The sequence below is a fragment of the Geotrypetes seraphini genome, chromosome 7, assembly GCF_902459505.1.
Source record: "Geotrypetes seraphini chromosome 7, aGeoSer1.1, whole genome shotgun sequence".
NCBI lineage: Eukaryota > Metazoa > Chordata > Amphibia > Gymnophiona > Dermophiidae > Geotrypetes > Geotrypetes seraphini.
Window position 1 is genome coordinate 163,197,685 of NC_047090.1, and position 15,585 is coordinate 163,213,269.

Consider the following 15,585-nt stretch of genomic DNA (forward strand, 5'->3'; position numbering starts at 1 on the left):
TAGTGAGTAATTCAGCCAGTCTAATAGACAGTTGTAGTATATTTCTGATGGATTTTGTTTTAGGAAAATTGAACAGACATCTAATGAGCATTGATATTTGCCCCCTCTCTTACTAAGGTGCGCTATGTTTTTTAACGCTCTATAAATATTAGCGCATGCTAAATGCTAACACATGCATGTTATCCTATGGATGAGTTAGCAGTTAGCACACACGTTGATTTAGCACGTACCAAACACACACTAAAACACTTAGTGCACCTTAGTAAGTAATAAAGGGCCTTGGTGTATTGGGGTAGGAATCTTACTAACTCTGTTTCTGTGATTGGGGAGAATTCCGCCCGGCACCTATCCGCTGGGCATTTTGTTTGTGGAAGGTCTTGTCTCTCTTTTGATTTTGTGCTGTTTCCCAGTTCTTCTCTGCAGCTCGCTGTATTTCCTTTGTTAGTGTCAGTTCTGATGTGGTCTACTTTTACTTTGAAAAAGGTTGCCAGTTCAGCTGCTGTTGGAGCAGCTGTTGATTTGGTTGTTAATTCAGCTGGGCGAGTTTTGTCGCTGTCCCTGCCCCATTCCTGTAAGCCCTGCCTTAACCTCACAAGCCTCGAACACTTATGATTTTAAAGTGTTTGAGGGCGGAGCTTACGGGAATGGGGCAGGAACCGGAAAAGAACTCGACAGGATGGAAAAATGAGTTCCGGCGGGGACGGGGGGGGGGTGGAGGGAAATTTGTGCCCGTGTCATTCTCTAAAAGAGGTGGGTCAGACTCACTGCTTGAACTGTGTAGGACGTGCGTGAAGTGCTTCACTCCTCCTTCTGCTTGAGACGATCAGATTGGCCACAGGGGAAATGAGAGGGTAACTGTGCAGTGCTATATCAAAAGGGGTAGTGCAAACCGCCCTTGCATGTGCAGAGATGTAGCTCTGATTTCTCTAAGTAAAACAATCTGACTTTTGCCTGCCTCTCATAGGGGAAAATTAGGATTGATTTGGACTTGCCCTTTTCATATGGAGCTTTAGGGTCAACCGTTTTATTTTGTAAACCCAAATTATAGGCCATATACCACTTATGTTGATAGGAAAACACAGCTATTAAAGAAATTAGTGCCCTGAACCAACGAGCCTGTTCTCAACACTTCTTAGGCAATAATTTACATTCTACTGGCGAAAGGAACTGCATCACAGATGGCTTGTTGGCCAATTTAATGAAACAGCACAGGCTCATTAGAAAAGCTGGACCTGTTCCTGCGGTCTTGTTTGACCTGCAAGCATTAATATTTAATTTCCTAAAGCCTCTTTCACTGGACCGCTCATTCCAGGATCTCCAGCTACTTTTCTGTTTTCTCTTTATTATACTGCAAAATGATGAATACAAAATTCAGTTTAAAACAAAGAAAGAACAGCTGGATCTTATGCACACAGCAGAAAGCCATTTGGGAGTGAAACGTGTGGCGGGGCTTCAGGATGGCCTAACAGTGACCCAATTCCACATCTCAGTTTATCAGTCCGGTCATAAAATTCTTGATTAACATTTGCTCCCAGATAACACTGAGCCTTGATGGCAGTTCCTTGAAGGACACAAGAAACAATAATAGTGCTTCTACCGTGACAGTACAAGGACAAGTTTTAAAACCATTTACCCAGTTGGTACATCTGAAAATTGACTTTCCTTCCAATCTGATAAAAAAAAAGTGGGCTTCCATGGTTGAATGTACTTTTAGCCAGATTAAGAGAAACTCTCGAGAGACTACGGGAACTCCCCACAGCCAATTTTCTAATGGCTATCTGCACAGGGCAGGAGCGTAGGAAGATCGCTCCTGCCCCGAAAACCAGCTAGAGCACCAGGTAAGGCCAGGATGCTGGGGGAAGGCGGACGGGAGGCGGGGGTGGGTCAGTGCCGGATATTCACGGTTTTTCGCCATTCGCGGTCCGGCTCTGCCCGTATCCCCCGCGAATAAGGAGGGAGAAGTGTAGTCTGAAAATTCTTTCTAACACTACAAAAAACTAAGAGCGGTAAGACCCTACTTTTTCCAACAGCACTACAGGATACTAGTTCAGTCAACTATACTGTATTGCCAGTACTAGACTACTGCAATGCTCTGCTCTCAGGTATCTCTGTGAAATTAATGAAAAAACTTCAACTGATACAAAACACTGCAGAAAACTCATATGCTACAAATCAAGATTTGACCATCACACCCCTACTTATAGAACTATACTGGCTACCGATAGAAAACAGAATAGAATTCAAACTATGCTGCGTAGCACTTAAAACGCTATACGCTGATGGCCCTAATAGCTTCCCCAGATTTTCTGAACTGTTATGTAGATCTGCGGACCAACATAACTCTAACAACCTGACCTTATCATTCCCAACTCTGAAAGATATAAAATACAAGACATCTCACAGCAAATCATTCAACTACCAAATAACAAAAGTATGAGGCGCACTTCCCATCGAAATTCACATAACCATAGTATACCAATTTCAAGTTTATTTAAGGGCTCCTTTTACGAAGCCGCGTTAGCGGCTTTACCGTACGCCCATTTTTAGCACACGCTAATCCCCGCGCTAGCCGAAAAACTATCGCCTGCTCAAAAGGAGGCAGTAGCGGCTAGCGTGGCAGGCAAATTAGCGCACGCTATTACGCGCATTAAACCGCTAACGTGGCTTCGTAAAAGGAGCCCTAAGTTCCAAGTTTATCCTATATAATAAAGAGCTAGCCGCGCATGCGCACTCCTATTTGCGTGTTCTGTGCGGTGTAGGTCTGTGGCCGCAGGAGTGTGCATGCGCGAGTCCCCAGCCTTGGCCGCGGCTTGAGGCATATGCGCCAGTTAGCTGCATCGGGCGACAGGAGCGGCTCTGGCAGCGGATGGCGGGAGGAGGGCTCATGGTCCTGCCGCCGCTGCCGCTCCTGTTCACAACGGCCTGCACGTCGCAGACTCACCCCCTCCCGCAACAACCGCTACCGCTCCTGTTCTTCCCCTCCCTCCAGTTACCGCTGCCATTCCTATTTAAAACGGCCTGCTGAGGTTCACGGCCGGCTGTAGCGAACCTCGCAGGCCGCTCTCCACGTGGTAGCACGTTCCCTCTGACGCAATCGCATCAGAGGGAACATGCTACTGAGGTGAACAGCGGCCTGCGAGGTTCGCTACAGCCGGCCGCGAACCTCAGCAGGCCGTTTTAAATAGGAATGGCAGCGGTGACTGGAGGGAGGGGAAGAACGGGAGGGGAAGAGGAAAAAGAAGGGCCATGGAGCAGGCAGGAAAGGGGGCTGTTCTGGTGGGAGGGTTGTGCTGAGTGCACATAGCGGAGAGTTGGGCCAACCTCTCCTTCCTCACCGACGCCAAAGAAGCTGCAGGCCCTGCTCCCTGTCGCGCTCTGAGCACTCACGATTGGCTGAAGGGTGTCGTGCCAGTGCTGCAGGTACAGGGGGATGCTTTTGTTGGAGAGGTGTGCTGGGGGGTAGACAGCTTTGCTCGGGGGGGAGGGGGAAAGGGGGCTGCTTTGGGGGAAGGGGTATGCTGGAAGCAGACAGCTTAGCTCTGGGGGGGCGGGGAAATGACACAAGGACACAGACACAAAGAATGACACACAGGGGGGCATTGAGACAGACAGAAAGGAAGACATTCAGGCAGCGTCCAAGGAGAGACAGCCAGTGTCCAAGGAGAGAAAAACAAATAAACATAGACAGACAGACAGCAGCCAAGGGGAGAGAGAGAAAGAAAGAAAGACACACACACACATCTATTCTAGCACCCGTTAATGTAACGGGCTTAAAGACTAGTTTAAAATATTTGATTTGATTGCAAAATCCAAATCCAATGCGATTTACACTTATTTATAACAAAATAGTCATAATAATTAAACTAGTCAGTTAGTACTATTTACCAAACAATACATATGAGAAAGGGAGGGAAGAAAAAAAAAACACTAAAGGATTAAATACAATTCGTAAACAAATAAAAAGGGTAGGTAATGAAACAAGAGGTTGGGGGAGTTTACCCACTTAATTTTTGCTTACCTGTACTGCTAGTCCCCTGTAAAGTATCCTTAAAAACGATTCAGTTAAAAGCGTCCTTAAAAAGCCAGCTTTTTAGAAGACTTTTAAACTTACTGAGTAATTTTTCTTCTCTTATATTGATCGGGAGCGAGTTCCAAATTTGAAGGGCTGTAACGGAAAAAAATCGCGTCCCTCCTTAAATAAATGAATTTTAATGAAGGGACTAATAGTAAAGATTTATCTTCGGATCTTAGAGACTTTATAGGAGTATAAAGGATTAGAAATCTTTCTAAGAATGCAGGAGCTTTGTTTATTAGTATTTTATGTGTGAGTAATGCTATTTTATATGTAATTCTGTGATTTACAGGTAACCAATGCTTTTCCTTTAAGAGGGGAGTTACGTGATTGAACTTTTTTCTTATAGTAATTATTTTTATTGTGGTATTTTGAAGAATTTGCAGTCTACGTATTTCTTTTAAGGTAGATCCCATGTATAAAGCATTGCAGTAGTCAACTTTTGATATTCAGCGATGATTCCTCAAGGAATGCGGATAACAGTGGTTCCCAAACCTGTCCTGGGGGACCCCCCAGCCAGTCAGGTTTTCCAGATATCCCTAATGAATATGCATGAGAGAGATTTGCATATAATGGAAGTGACAGGTATGCAAATCTCTCTCATGCATATTCATTAGGGATACCTGGAAAACCTGACTGGCTGGGGATCCCCCAGGACAGGTTTGGTAACCACTGGTGGATAATGATCTAATCAGCCTTAACCTATAGAAACATGTTCTCACAAGTGTCCAAAGAAGCTCAAACTAATAATGGAAGTCACCCAAAACAAAAACAATGTTACTATTCAGCTGCTATTTAAGATATATTACCTCAGACTGTATGTATAATTCAATAACATTTTGATAGATTTATATAGTATGTATAATTCTTTGTAACATATTTAACTCTATACAAAATTCTATGTAACAATATGTTGCATGTAACCCACCTAGAACTCTAATGAAGATTTGGTGGGATATAACAGGGGTAGGCAATTCCGGTCCTCGAGAGCCGGAGCCAGGTCAGGTTTTCAGGATATCCACAATAAATATGCATGAGATAGATTTGCATCTCAAGGAGGCAGTGCATGCAAGTCCATCTCCTACATATTCATGGTGGATATCCTGAAAACCTGACCTGGCTCCGGCTCTCGAGGACCGGAACTGCTTATCCCTGGGATATAAGATTGCACATAACATAATATGACATAATTTTAGTCATCATATATACAATACGGAGGTTAGCATGCAAAGTTGCACATGCAATTTATAGAAGATCAGTTGCTCACACAACTTAATTCAATAATTGGTTGTTAATTAGAGTTAACAACTAATTATTGGCCTTAATTGGCACCAAGTTACAGTTACATGTGTAGCTGTCCATAGTCGTCATTCTATAATTCAAATTCCAGAGTGCATAAGTTCAAGGAGGGCATGGACATAGGAAAGAAATAGGCAGGTCATGCAGTCACATATGCAGATTATAGGTGTGACAACTTACATCAGCCTTTAGGGTTAGGCATGAGCACTTATGCCAGCTCAGACACATAGGGCTCCTTTTACAAAGGTGCGTTAGGGCCTTAACACGCAGAATAGCGCGTGCTAAATTGCCACGCGTGCTAGCCGCTACACCTCCTTTTAAGCAGGTGGTAATTTTTTGGCTAGCGCACGCTAATCCGGTGCATGCGCTAAAAACGCTAGCGCTCCTTTGTAAAAGGAGCCCCTAAATTCTAATATTCTAAAACGACAGTTCCGCGCGGAACCGTCATTATAGATTTCATGCATAGTGCGCAACATCCCAGCTCCTAAATTTTATCACCATTTCTTGAATTTAGCTTTAAGTGGCTCCCACGCTAACTGCAACATAAGTACTGCATGCTAATGCAAATGGTCGGCAATGGAAAATTCCAGGCATGCTTCGAATTGTTGCCGTGTTAGATTTGCAGCTACCATGCATTAATTTTATGCATTAAGAACATAACATAGAACATAAGAACTGCCATCTCTGGATCAGACCCATGGTCCATCGAGTCCGGCGATCCGCACACGCGGAGGCCCAGTCAGGTATACACCTGATGTAGTTTTAGTCACCCATATCCCTCTATGCCTCTCGTAAGGAGATGTGCATCTAATTTTCCTTTGAATCCCAGCACAGTGGATTCCTTAATAACCTCCTTTGGGAGAGCATTCCAGGCGTCCACCACTCGCTGCGTAAAGCAGAACTTCCTGACATTTGTCCTGGACTTGTCCCCCCTTAGCTTCAAACCATGTCCTCTTGTCCGTGTCGCATTGGACAATGTAAATAATTTATTTTCCTGCTCTATTTTATCGATGCCTTTCAGCATTTTGAACGTCTCGATCATGTCCCCTCGCAGCCTCCTCTTCTCAAGGGAGAACAGTCCCAGTTTCTTGAGTCGTTCCTCATATTTCAAGTTCTCCATACCTCTTATTAGCTTCGTTGCTCGTCTCTGCACCCTCTCCAGCAGTTTTATATCCACAGGAACTGTAAAATATAATGTACTATATATAGTAAAAGGCCCCTAAGTGTAATAATATAGTTTCAAGTTTATTTTAAAAAATTTATACCGCTTATTCAAATTTCAAAGCAGTGTACAGCAATAATAAAAGGGAAATCATAAAAAAAAAACAAGTGTTAAAATATTATACAATACAATATCAAGTTAGTAGACTTTAACATAAACACATATACTTTAAAATAAACACATATACTAACCGAACACAATTGGGAAAGTAGGATTGAACTATAATAATTTAAGACAAAGTACACTTAGGGATAAAAACAATCAGTAGGGAAAGGGACTGTAGTTGGTTTAGTCCTGAAAAGGACAGTTTTATCCAAAAGCATCCTCAAATAAAAATGTTTTGAGTTTTGCTTTAAACTGCTTTATAGCTGAATTAGTGAATAAATAGTGAAAAAGAATACTGAATATAAGTTTATGCATCATTCCAACAGTGGAACTAGTAAATTACCAAACCTATCACGGGATGAATTTCAGTTCAGAGGCCAGATCTGAGCTAGAAATTTATGAAGTCATAAAATGCAATTATGTATAAGATATAAATTGCTGCTATTTAGCGATTTCATTTCATCTTATTAAACATACATACCAATTTTCTAAATTGCAAAATGATGTACATCAGAATAACAAATATAAATTTCATAAGTCAATGAATAAATTATATAATGATAAAACATCTTTCACAAACATCATAAAACACATGACCGGGGCTCCTTTTACTTAGGTGCGCTAGCGTTTTTTAGCGCACGCAGGAAATTACCGCGCGCTACGCTTCTAGAACTAACGCCAGCTCAGTGCTGGCGTTAAGGTCTAGCGCGCGGGCCAAGGTAGCGCCCGCTATTCCGTGCGTTAAAACCCTAACGCGGCTTAGTAAAAGGAGCCCTGGATGTTCCTACTCCCACTTCATACTGGGCCACTGGAATCGACTGGCCCCGTCGAGCAGATCCCTTGAAGGACTCCTCAACTTTAGGAAAGCAATAAAAACATACGTCTTCACCTAACTCCCCTGCCCATGACCAATGGATTACAAAGAAATGTATATTGGTACCAGATCCCGGTATGTGTCACTTAAGGAAAACTTGTATTGAAAAATCTCACACTATAACTATGGCAAATTGTAACTGGTAAACTGTATACAGTACTCCGTTCCAGGAACCCCCGCGAAGCTTGAAAAAACCGTGAATAAGGTTTTCAGTGCAGGAGACGGGAGAGGGCAGCCGGAGCACCGGGCGAGTGAAGGAAACCACTCGCGGTACGCTCCGACCGCTTCTTCCTGCGCTAAAGTCGGGCCTCACCAATCAGGAGCTGCTTTGACACACAGCTCCTGATTGGCGAGGTCCGACTTTAGTGCAGGAAGAGGCGGTCGGAGCGTACCGCGAGTGGTTTCCTTCACTCGCCGGCGCTCCGGCTGCTCTCTCCTGCCTCTCCGGCTGCCCTCTCCTGCCTCTCCGTCTGCCCTCTCCTGCCTCTCCGGCTGCTCTCTCCTGCCTCTCCGGCTGCTCTCTCCTGCCTCTCCGGCTGCTCTCTCCTGCCTCTCCGGCTGCCCTCTCCTGCCTCTCCGGCTGCTCTCTCCTGCCTCTCCGGCTGCCCTCTCCTGCCTCTCCGGCTGCTCTCTCCTGCCTCTCCGGCTGCTCTTTCCTGCCTCTCCGGATGCCCTCTCCTGCCTCTCCGGCTGCCCTCTCCTGCCTCTCCGGCTGCTCTCTCCTGCCTCTCCGGCTGCTCTCTCCTGCCTCTCCGGATGCCCTCTCCTGCCTCTCCGGCTGCCCTCTCCTGCCTCTCCGGCTGCTCTCTCCTGCCTCTCCGGCTGCTCTCTCCTGCCTCTCCGGCTGCCCTCTCCTGCCTCTCCGGCTGCCCTCTCCTGCCTCTCCGGCTGCTCTCTCCTGCCTCTCCGGCTGCCCTCTCCTGCCTCTCCGGCTGCCCTCTCCTGCCTCTCCGGCTGCTCTCTCCTGCCTCTCCGGCTGCCCTCTCCTGCCCGGTCATTCGCGGTCAGAAAATACCACGAATGACTGGGACTGCAAATCGCCGACCACGAATGACTGGGGGAGCACTGTACAATGTATATTAGTATTAGACCCTTAGTATGTATCAAGCTCGGATAAAAACTTGTATCATAAAGTTGTACTGAAATTATGACAAATCCAATACAAATCGTAACCTGTTAACTGTATATTACGTATGTTTAACCTGTAACCCAATCTGAGCTCTTTGGGGACAACAGGATAGAAAACAAAAAAAATAAATAAATAAATCCATTCTTTGGCCTATAGGCTATGGGGCTCATAATTGAAACTTAAACATGTCTAAAAACCTAAAAGACAAGTCGTCCAAATGCCGATAATCAAATCGACTTTCTGGATGTGTCCAGGGACTTTTTAGGCCTCTGAATGCCACTGTACGCCCAGAGCTAAAAGGGGCTTATCTGGAGGACTGGTTAGGGCAGTATTTGGGCGGGATGTGGGCCAACCTAGACTTAGGGCTCATTATACTAAGGTACGCTAGCGGTTTTAGCGCAAGCGCTAGACACTAGCGCCTCCATAGAGCTTGCATTAGTATTTTTCATTTAGCGCGGGGGTTTAATTTATTGATTTTCTATATCATTCTCTCAGGGAAGCTCAGAACGGTTTAGATTCAGGTACTGAGGCATTTTTCTCTGTCTGTCCTGGTAGGCTCACAATCTACCCAGGGCAGGATTAATTCGTCGAGGGCCCCTAGGCACACAAGTACACTGGGCCCCTGCCCCGCCCCACCCCACAATACGCCCAGATGGAAACAGGAAGCTGCGTCAGAGGGAAGCTTTGGGCAAGTAGCACCGCTTGCACAATTACAGTTCCCGTTGCCTTTCTTACCTTCATTGTTTGTTTGTCTTACTTTCTGTCGATGGGGTGGAGCCTGCGTTGCCGATCACGGTGGGGCCCGCATTGCTGATCGATACTGGAGGGACCCTTCGCAGTTTGGAAAAAACAATGTTGATGCCCTCCTTCATCGGGCCCTAGGCACGTGCCTACTTGGCCTATTGGTTAATCCTGCCCTGAATCTACCTAATGTAGCTGGAGTAATGGGAGTATTAAGTGACTTGTCCAGAGCCACAAAGAGCAGCGTGAGTTTGAACACACAACCTCAGGGTGCTGAGACTGTAGCTTTAACCACTGTGCCACACTCTCCCCCTTATTTAAGGGATTTTTCATTTATGTAGTTTAATTTTTTTTTTTTTTTTTCATTTTGTGAGGACAAGACATCAATACAGTAGAGAATGACACGGGGACAAATTTTTCCCCGTCCCCGCGGGAACTCATTTTCCCATCCCATCCCCGCGAGTTCTTTTTCTGTCCCTGCCCCATTACTGTCCTCATCTGCACAAGCCTCGAACACTTTAAAATCCTAAGTAGCAACATTCTAGAGCTCAGATTGTGATGTCATAATGCCTCATTCCACCAATGCCTAAGCTCCGTCCTCATCTGCGCAAGCCTCAAACACTTAAAAATCCTAAGTAGCAACATTCTAGAGCTCAGATTGTGATGTCATAATGCCTCATTCCACCAATGCCTAAGCTCTATCCTCATCTGCACAAGCCTCAAACACTTTAAAATCATAAGTGGCCCAGTTCCACTAGGCAGAGCTTACAGGAATGGGACAAAAACAGCGACAAAACTCAAGGGGACGGGATGAGCAAATTGAGTTCCTGTGGTGGTGTATCATTCTCTAATCAATGGTGCATCTACTGAAATAATGTACGTTATTGGGCAATAGTGGGATTGGATTGATGAATACTGCATCTTATTTAGTGTCAGTCAGCACAATTATACAACAGTACATACAATGAATGACATAAAAACATTTTGGGGAGTTTAAACAAATACACATCCCTAATTGGAAGCCAGTCTGAGCAGGGAAACAACTCATGCACTTGTATGTCTAATGCCCCTAAAACCATTGCAGGATTGACCCTTTAATGGTCGCTAGGTCCAGTAGTGTAGTGAGGGTGCCTGGGATGGTGACGTCTCCCTCGCCCTCTTCTCCCCCCCCCGCCCCCTGCTGTGCATACTCTCCTTCCCTCCCCCCATACCTGTTTAGCTTCCCTGGTGCGAGCAGCATCTCTAACTTGCTGCCTGTGCCAGCATCAGCTCTCCTTCTGAAGTCACTTCCTAGTCACGGGAGCCAGAAGTGATGTCAGAGGGGAGCGTTGAGGCCGGTGTGAGGAGCAGGTTGGAGGTGCTACTCACTCCGGTGAAGCGTTAAAGGTACGGTGAGGATGAACTGAAGGCGCACGCATGGCAGGGGAGGGGTGGGAAGGAGCAAAGAACAGAGAGGAAGAGAGGGGCTGGTGCCCGGGGCAGTCCACCCCCCTCCTCCCCCCCCTCACTCTGCCACTGGCTAGGCCAAGGGACATTGCTTCATCCCCATTGTTTATTTATTTACAGCACTTGTATGCCTCTTAAAGCCAAAGCAAAAAAAGATAGAAGGGAAGATAATACAATGAATGAATGAATGGAATTATTAAACAATCAATTCTAACCATACTAGTAACTGTATCAGGGCCATCATAGCATCTAATAAATGAAGTTTAGATCAATAAATGCTAGAAACTATATATATATATATAATAAAACCCTAGCCGCGCATGCGCACTCCTACCTGCGGGTTCCATTTTCCCTGATCCGTGAGATGTAAGTCTGTGGCAGCAGGAGTGCGCGCGCACGAGTCCCCAGCCTTACAGCACCTAACTACACTCGCGGCAGGACTGGCCGCCAGCGCTGGACTCCCTGCTCTCTCGCGGCAAAAAAAAACAGTAAGTTTTTTGCGGTCTGACCCTCCCATCCCTTCCCGACGTCTGACCGCCCCCCCCCCCCTTCCCTTCCCGCGGTCCAGACTCCAAACCTGTCTGCAGCACTTCTTTTGACATTTTTGGTTGGCGGGTGGGTGAATATTGTGTCGGTTCTCCTGTGTCTGGTTGAGGTGGTTTGGGTTAGTCAATTGTTCCAGTAGGTAGGGCTGTCTCCGTTTATAGCTTTGAAAGGAAGGCAGTGGAATTTGAAGTGTACTCTGGCTTCTAATGGGAGCCAATGTGATTCGTGGTATGCTTCTGTGATTTGGTCATATTTCTTCAGTGAGTAGATAAGTCTTAGGGCTGTGTTTTGCATTGTTTGAAGTTGTTTTATCGTGGTTGCTGGGCAGGGTAACCGCGGTAGAGCTTTTTGCCATGGGCCGGCGAGGTAAATGCTCCACCGCTCATAGGAATTGAATGAGCGTCGGAGCACGTGCCTCGCTGTCCTGCAGTAAAAAGCTCTACCACTGTTGGATAAAAGGGACCCTAAGTTAATAAGTTATTATAATATAGATAGGATTACCAGACGTCCGGGAAAATCCAGACATGTCCTCTTTTTAGAGGACTGTCTGGGTGCCTGGATGGACTTTCCAAAACCCGATAGTTTGTCTGGGTTTTGGAAAGCCCCAACCTACCAGCCGCATCTGGAGGGCCTCCGCGTATGCGCGGATGCCATCATACACAGCTGCGCATGCTCGGAGACCCTCCAGATGCAGCCCGGAGGTCAGAAAACAAAGATGAAGCTTTGCGGGGGTGGGGCTGGAGGAGGAACAGGGCAGGGCTAGAGGTAGAACAGGGCGTGACTAGGGGGGAACAACGGGGTGGGGCTATTTGGCCGGTTTTCTCTGGTGACCCTAAATATAGATCCATTTTAAAACTCCCACAAACAGAGGCCTGTGTAATTTTGACTGCAGAAAAGAACCACCAGAGCAGGACACAGCAAGAGGTGGAAGGACAAAAAACTTCAATAGGCAGTAGAGACCCTGGCTCCCTACCCCCTGTCTTCTTTCTGCCAGCAGGTTATTTACCAAGGCAGAAGGCTAAACATCTAGGCCCTAGGAATGTGTCTGGTTTGCCTATGCCTGGAGCTCAGATTTGCAAATAGTGTTATTTATATATTCAATTTTCTATACTGTTCTACTAGAGGAGCTCAGAAAGGTTTACATGAATTTATTCAGGTACGCAAGCATTTTTCACTGTCCCAGTGGGCTCACAATCTATCTAGTGTACCTGGTGCAATGGGGGAATTAAGTGACTTGCCCAGGGTCACAGGAAGCAGCATGGATTTGAACCCACCACCTCAGGGTGCTGAGGCTGTAGCTTTAACCACTGCTCCACTCTAGAAATCAAAATGTAGTAAAAGTGATCCAAGTATAGGACAATCAAGCTATTGTGACATTACTGATGAGGTTGGCTCTTAGTCATTGGTGGAATGAGGCATTATGATCTTACAATACCAGCTCTGGTTATCAGAGGGTGAAGCTTTTCACACTATTTATTCATTCAATTTTCTATACCGTTCTCCTAGGGGAGCTCAGAAAGGTTTACATGAATTTATTCAGGTATGCAAGCATTTTTCCCTGTCTGTCCCAGTGGGCTTACAATCTATCTAGTGTACCTGGGGCAATGGGGGGATTAAGTGACTTTCCCAGGGTCACAGTGAGTAGCGTGAGTTTGGACCCATAACCTCAGGGTGCTGAGGCTGTAGCTTTAACCACTGCACCACACTCTTCCCCCCTAAAACCCAAAATCCAAACCGGCTACTATACTTGCATCAAGAAGAACTACAGTTAGCAAGGATTTCAAATGATGTCCAACACTGATAACTCATTCATGACAGCTGTTCCATGTTATCAATATTAAGTGTCACTAAAGATTTTTGATCTGTATTAACTCATTGCAAATACACTAAGATGATTCAATTATTTCCCATGAGAATAATATAATAATGCTATTATACTTACTCAACAATTTTGCCCAAAGCCTATTACATATAACACACATTTATTACGCAGTTCCAATAACAAACAAAAGATCTCATGAAAGAAATGCTGGCACATTGGAATGAAGCAAGAACAATTATGATATTGTGACAAACCCAGCACCAGTCCTAGATTTGTCCCTAAGGAATTTATGGAAAACTCATTCCCCTTGGTCAGAAGAGCTGACCAGAGACAGCTGCCTACTCCTCTGAGGGTGAATGTACACAGGACAGGGGCAGAGGCATTGATAATAAACAGGAGGTTCAATGTAGGAATAGACCCATTGCAAACCTGGCAGGTTTTCATTCTTTAAAGAAAAGCTGATTCCTTTAAGACAGTCCCATTGCATAGAGCAAAGGAAACACACTGAAAGCCCAAGTGAGCTATGGCCCATCTTCCTGCCACTCAGCTGTTCAGGGCACGAAACCTTTTTTTATATGGGCACCTTCCCACTAGGCAGGCGATCCCCACGCCTATCAGCCACCTAACTATCTACATGCCTAATGATTGAATCACCAACTATAATAGCTATCCTAACCCTTCCCTCCTGGGCAGAAGCCCCTGGAGACACATCATCGATGCGAGAGAATATTGCATCCCCTGGTGGGCAAATCCTGGCTACAGGATTATTTCCTACTTCACCAGGGTGATGCTTCTCCTTCTCGGAGACCTCTTTCCTCCAAGGCAGCACAGGGGCTACCAGACTGGAGGTGGGACTTCTCAATAACATCCCTGTAGGTCTCCTCTATGTATTTCTCTGTCTCCCTCGGCTCCTGCAAGTCTGCTACTCTAGCCTCAAGGGAATGTACTCAATTCTCTGAGAGCTAGGAGCTCTTTGCACTGAGCACACACATATAACTTCTCGCCAACAGGGAAAAAAATCATACATGTGACAGTGCAAACAACTGGATAGCACTCCTTTTGCTGCTGGACTACTCTCTGCATCTTATTATTAAGTTGATTAATTAATTAAACCTTAAGCTACTAGGAATATATTAAGCTAGTATAGAGAGCCTTAGGATTATATTATATGCTTTATGTAGTGTTTGTTTCATAGAAAGCCTTAGAATTATAATGTACGCTTATTTAGTGTTTGAATATAATATAATAATAATAATATAATAAAGTAATGAAATATAATTAGAATTTGCAATAGAGTTCTCCTTTTGTCGTGATTAGAATAATTGACAATATACTAAGACTATAAGTAAAGAAATAAGAAAGGGGTGGGTGGGAGGAAATGGAGACTGTAAGCTAGTCTCCAAAGTTCTACATTTTAGTAAGCTTGAACCTTTTGCTAGAGATAGTCTCTGGCAGACAGAGCAGGGTCTGTCTTAGCTAAAGTAAAGTTTGCTCTTTTAAGATCTAAACTGTCTATAGAAGGGAACCTACAATTTCGCTTTTTTCTCCAAACCTATCAAATCTCAGAGCAAAATAATGTATACTTACCCAGAGATATGTCTTCTGCTTTTCTCCTTTTAGAAAGAGAATGTCCTCTTCCCTCTTTCTCCTCTCAGGAAGCAGAGGGGGATGATGTGTGATACTGAATTGTTGCTGCTTTTTGTCTGTTGATGGATTATGTATGTTCAGCTGTAACTTGCCTAGGTGTTGGGTGGGAAAGAAAATTTTTAAAAATAAAATAAATAAATAATGTTAGAATGTATAGCATGAATTCCAATTACTTTTAATACCATACTTATTATCAAAGCATGTTCAAAACTCATTCTTATAATTATTGTATAAGATTTAACCCCCTCCTTTACAAACCATGCTACTGTTTTTAGTACCGGCCACTGCGATAACAGCTCTGATGTTTATAGAATTCCTATGCAATAGCACTATTTTACTTTATCCCAAGGTAAACTAATCTATATACCAAGCCAAAGGAAGACATACACCTAAGTCAACCTTTTGTTTCCTGGAATATTGGTAAGCTGTTACCCCGATCCTCAGCGGCACCACTTGGAACTCAAACCACTCTCATTGTTCCAAGCTTTACGTGTCAAATCGTCACTGGATCGTTTTACGTTATAACCTTATTCTTTTTATCTTTTTTCCTTTTTTTTTGAAACTATTCACATTATTTCAAAATAATTTTTATGAAGCTAGTTTTTAAGCATGTTACTTAGCTTAATTCTGTGGTCTCTGGCAGGGGGTTAACACCGACATGTTTCGCTCGCATTCAAGCTTT

At 44.7% G+C, this 15,585-nt stretch overlaps 1 protein-coding gene and 1 long non-coding RNA gene across 5 annotated transcripts in view; one reads left to right on the forward strand and one right to left on the reverse strand.

Moving 5' to 3' along the window:
* The window catches only part of LOC117363571, a 30,164-nt gene that overhangs the window by 10,437 nt on the left and 4,142 nt on the right, over positions 1–15,585 (reverse strand). For both annotated transcript variants that reach the window (XR_004540097.1, XR_004540098.1), the window contains exons 2-3: positions 14,844–14,995; positions 6,494–6,553 (exon numbers count right to left, since the gene is read on the reverse strand). This is a non-coding gene — a long non-coding RNA (uncharacterized LOC117363571). The remainder of the gene's footprint in view (positions 1–6,493; positions 6,554–14,843; positions 14,996–15,585) is intronic.
* The window catches only part of BEGAIN (brain enriched guanylate kinase associated), a 205,462-nt gene that overhangs the window by 10,409 nt on the left and 179,468 nt on the right, over positions 1–15,585 (forward strand). The gene's annotated exons all lie outside the window — the stretch shown is intronic.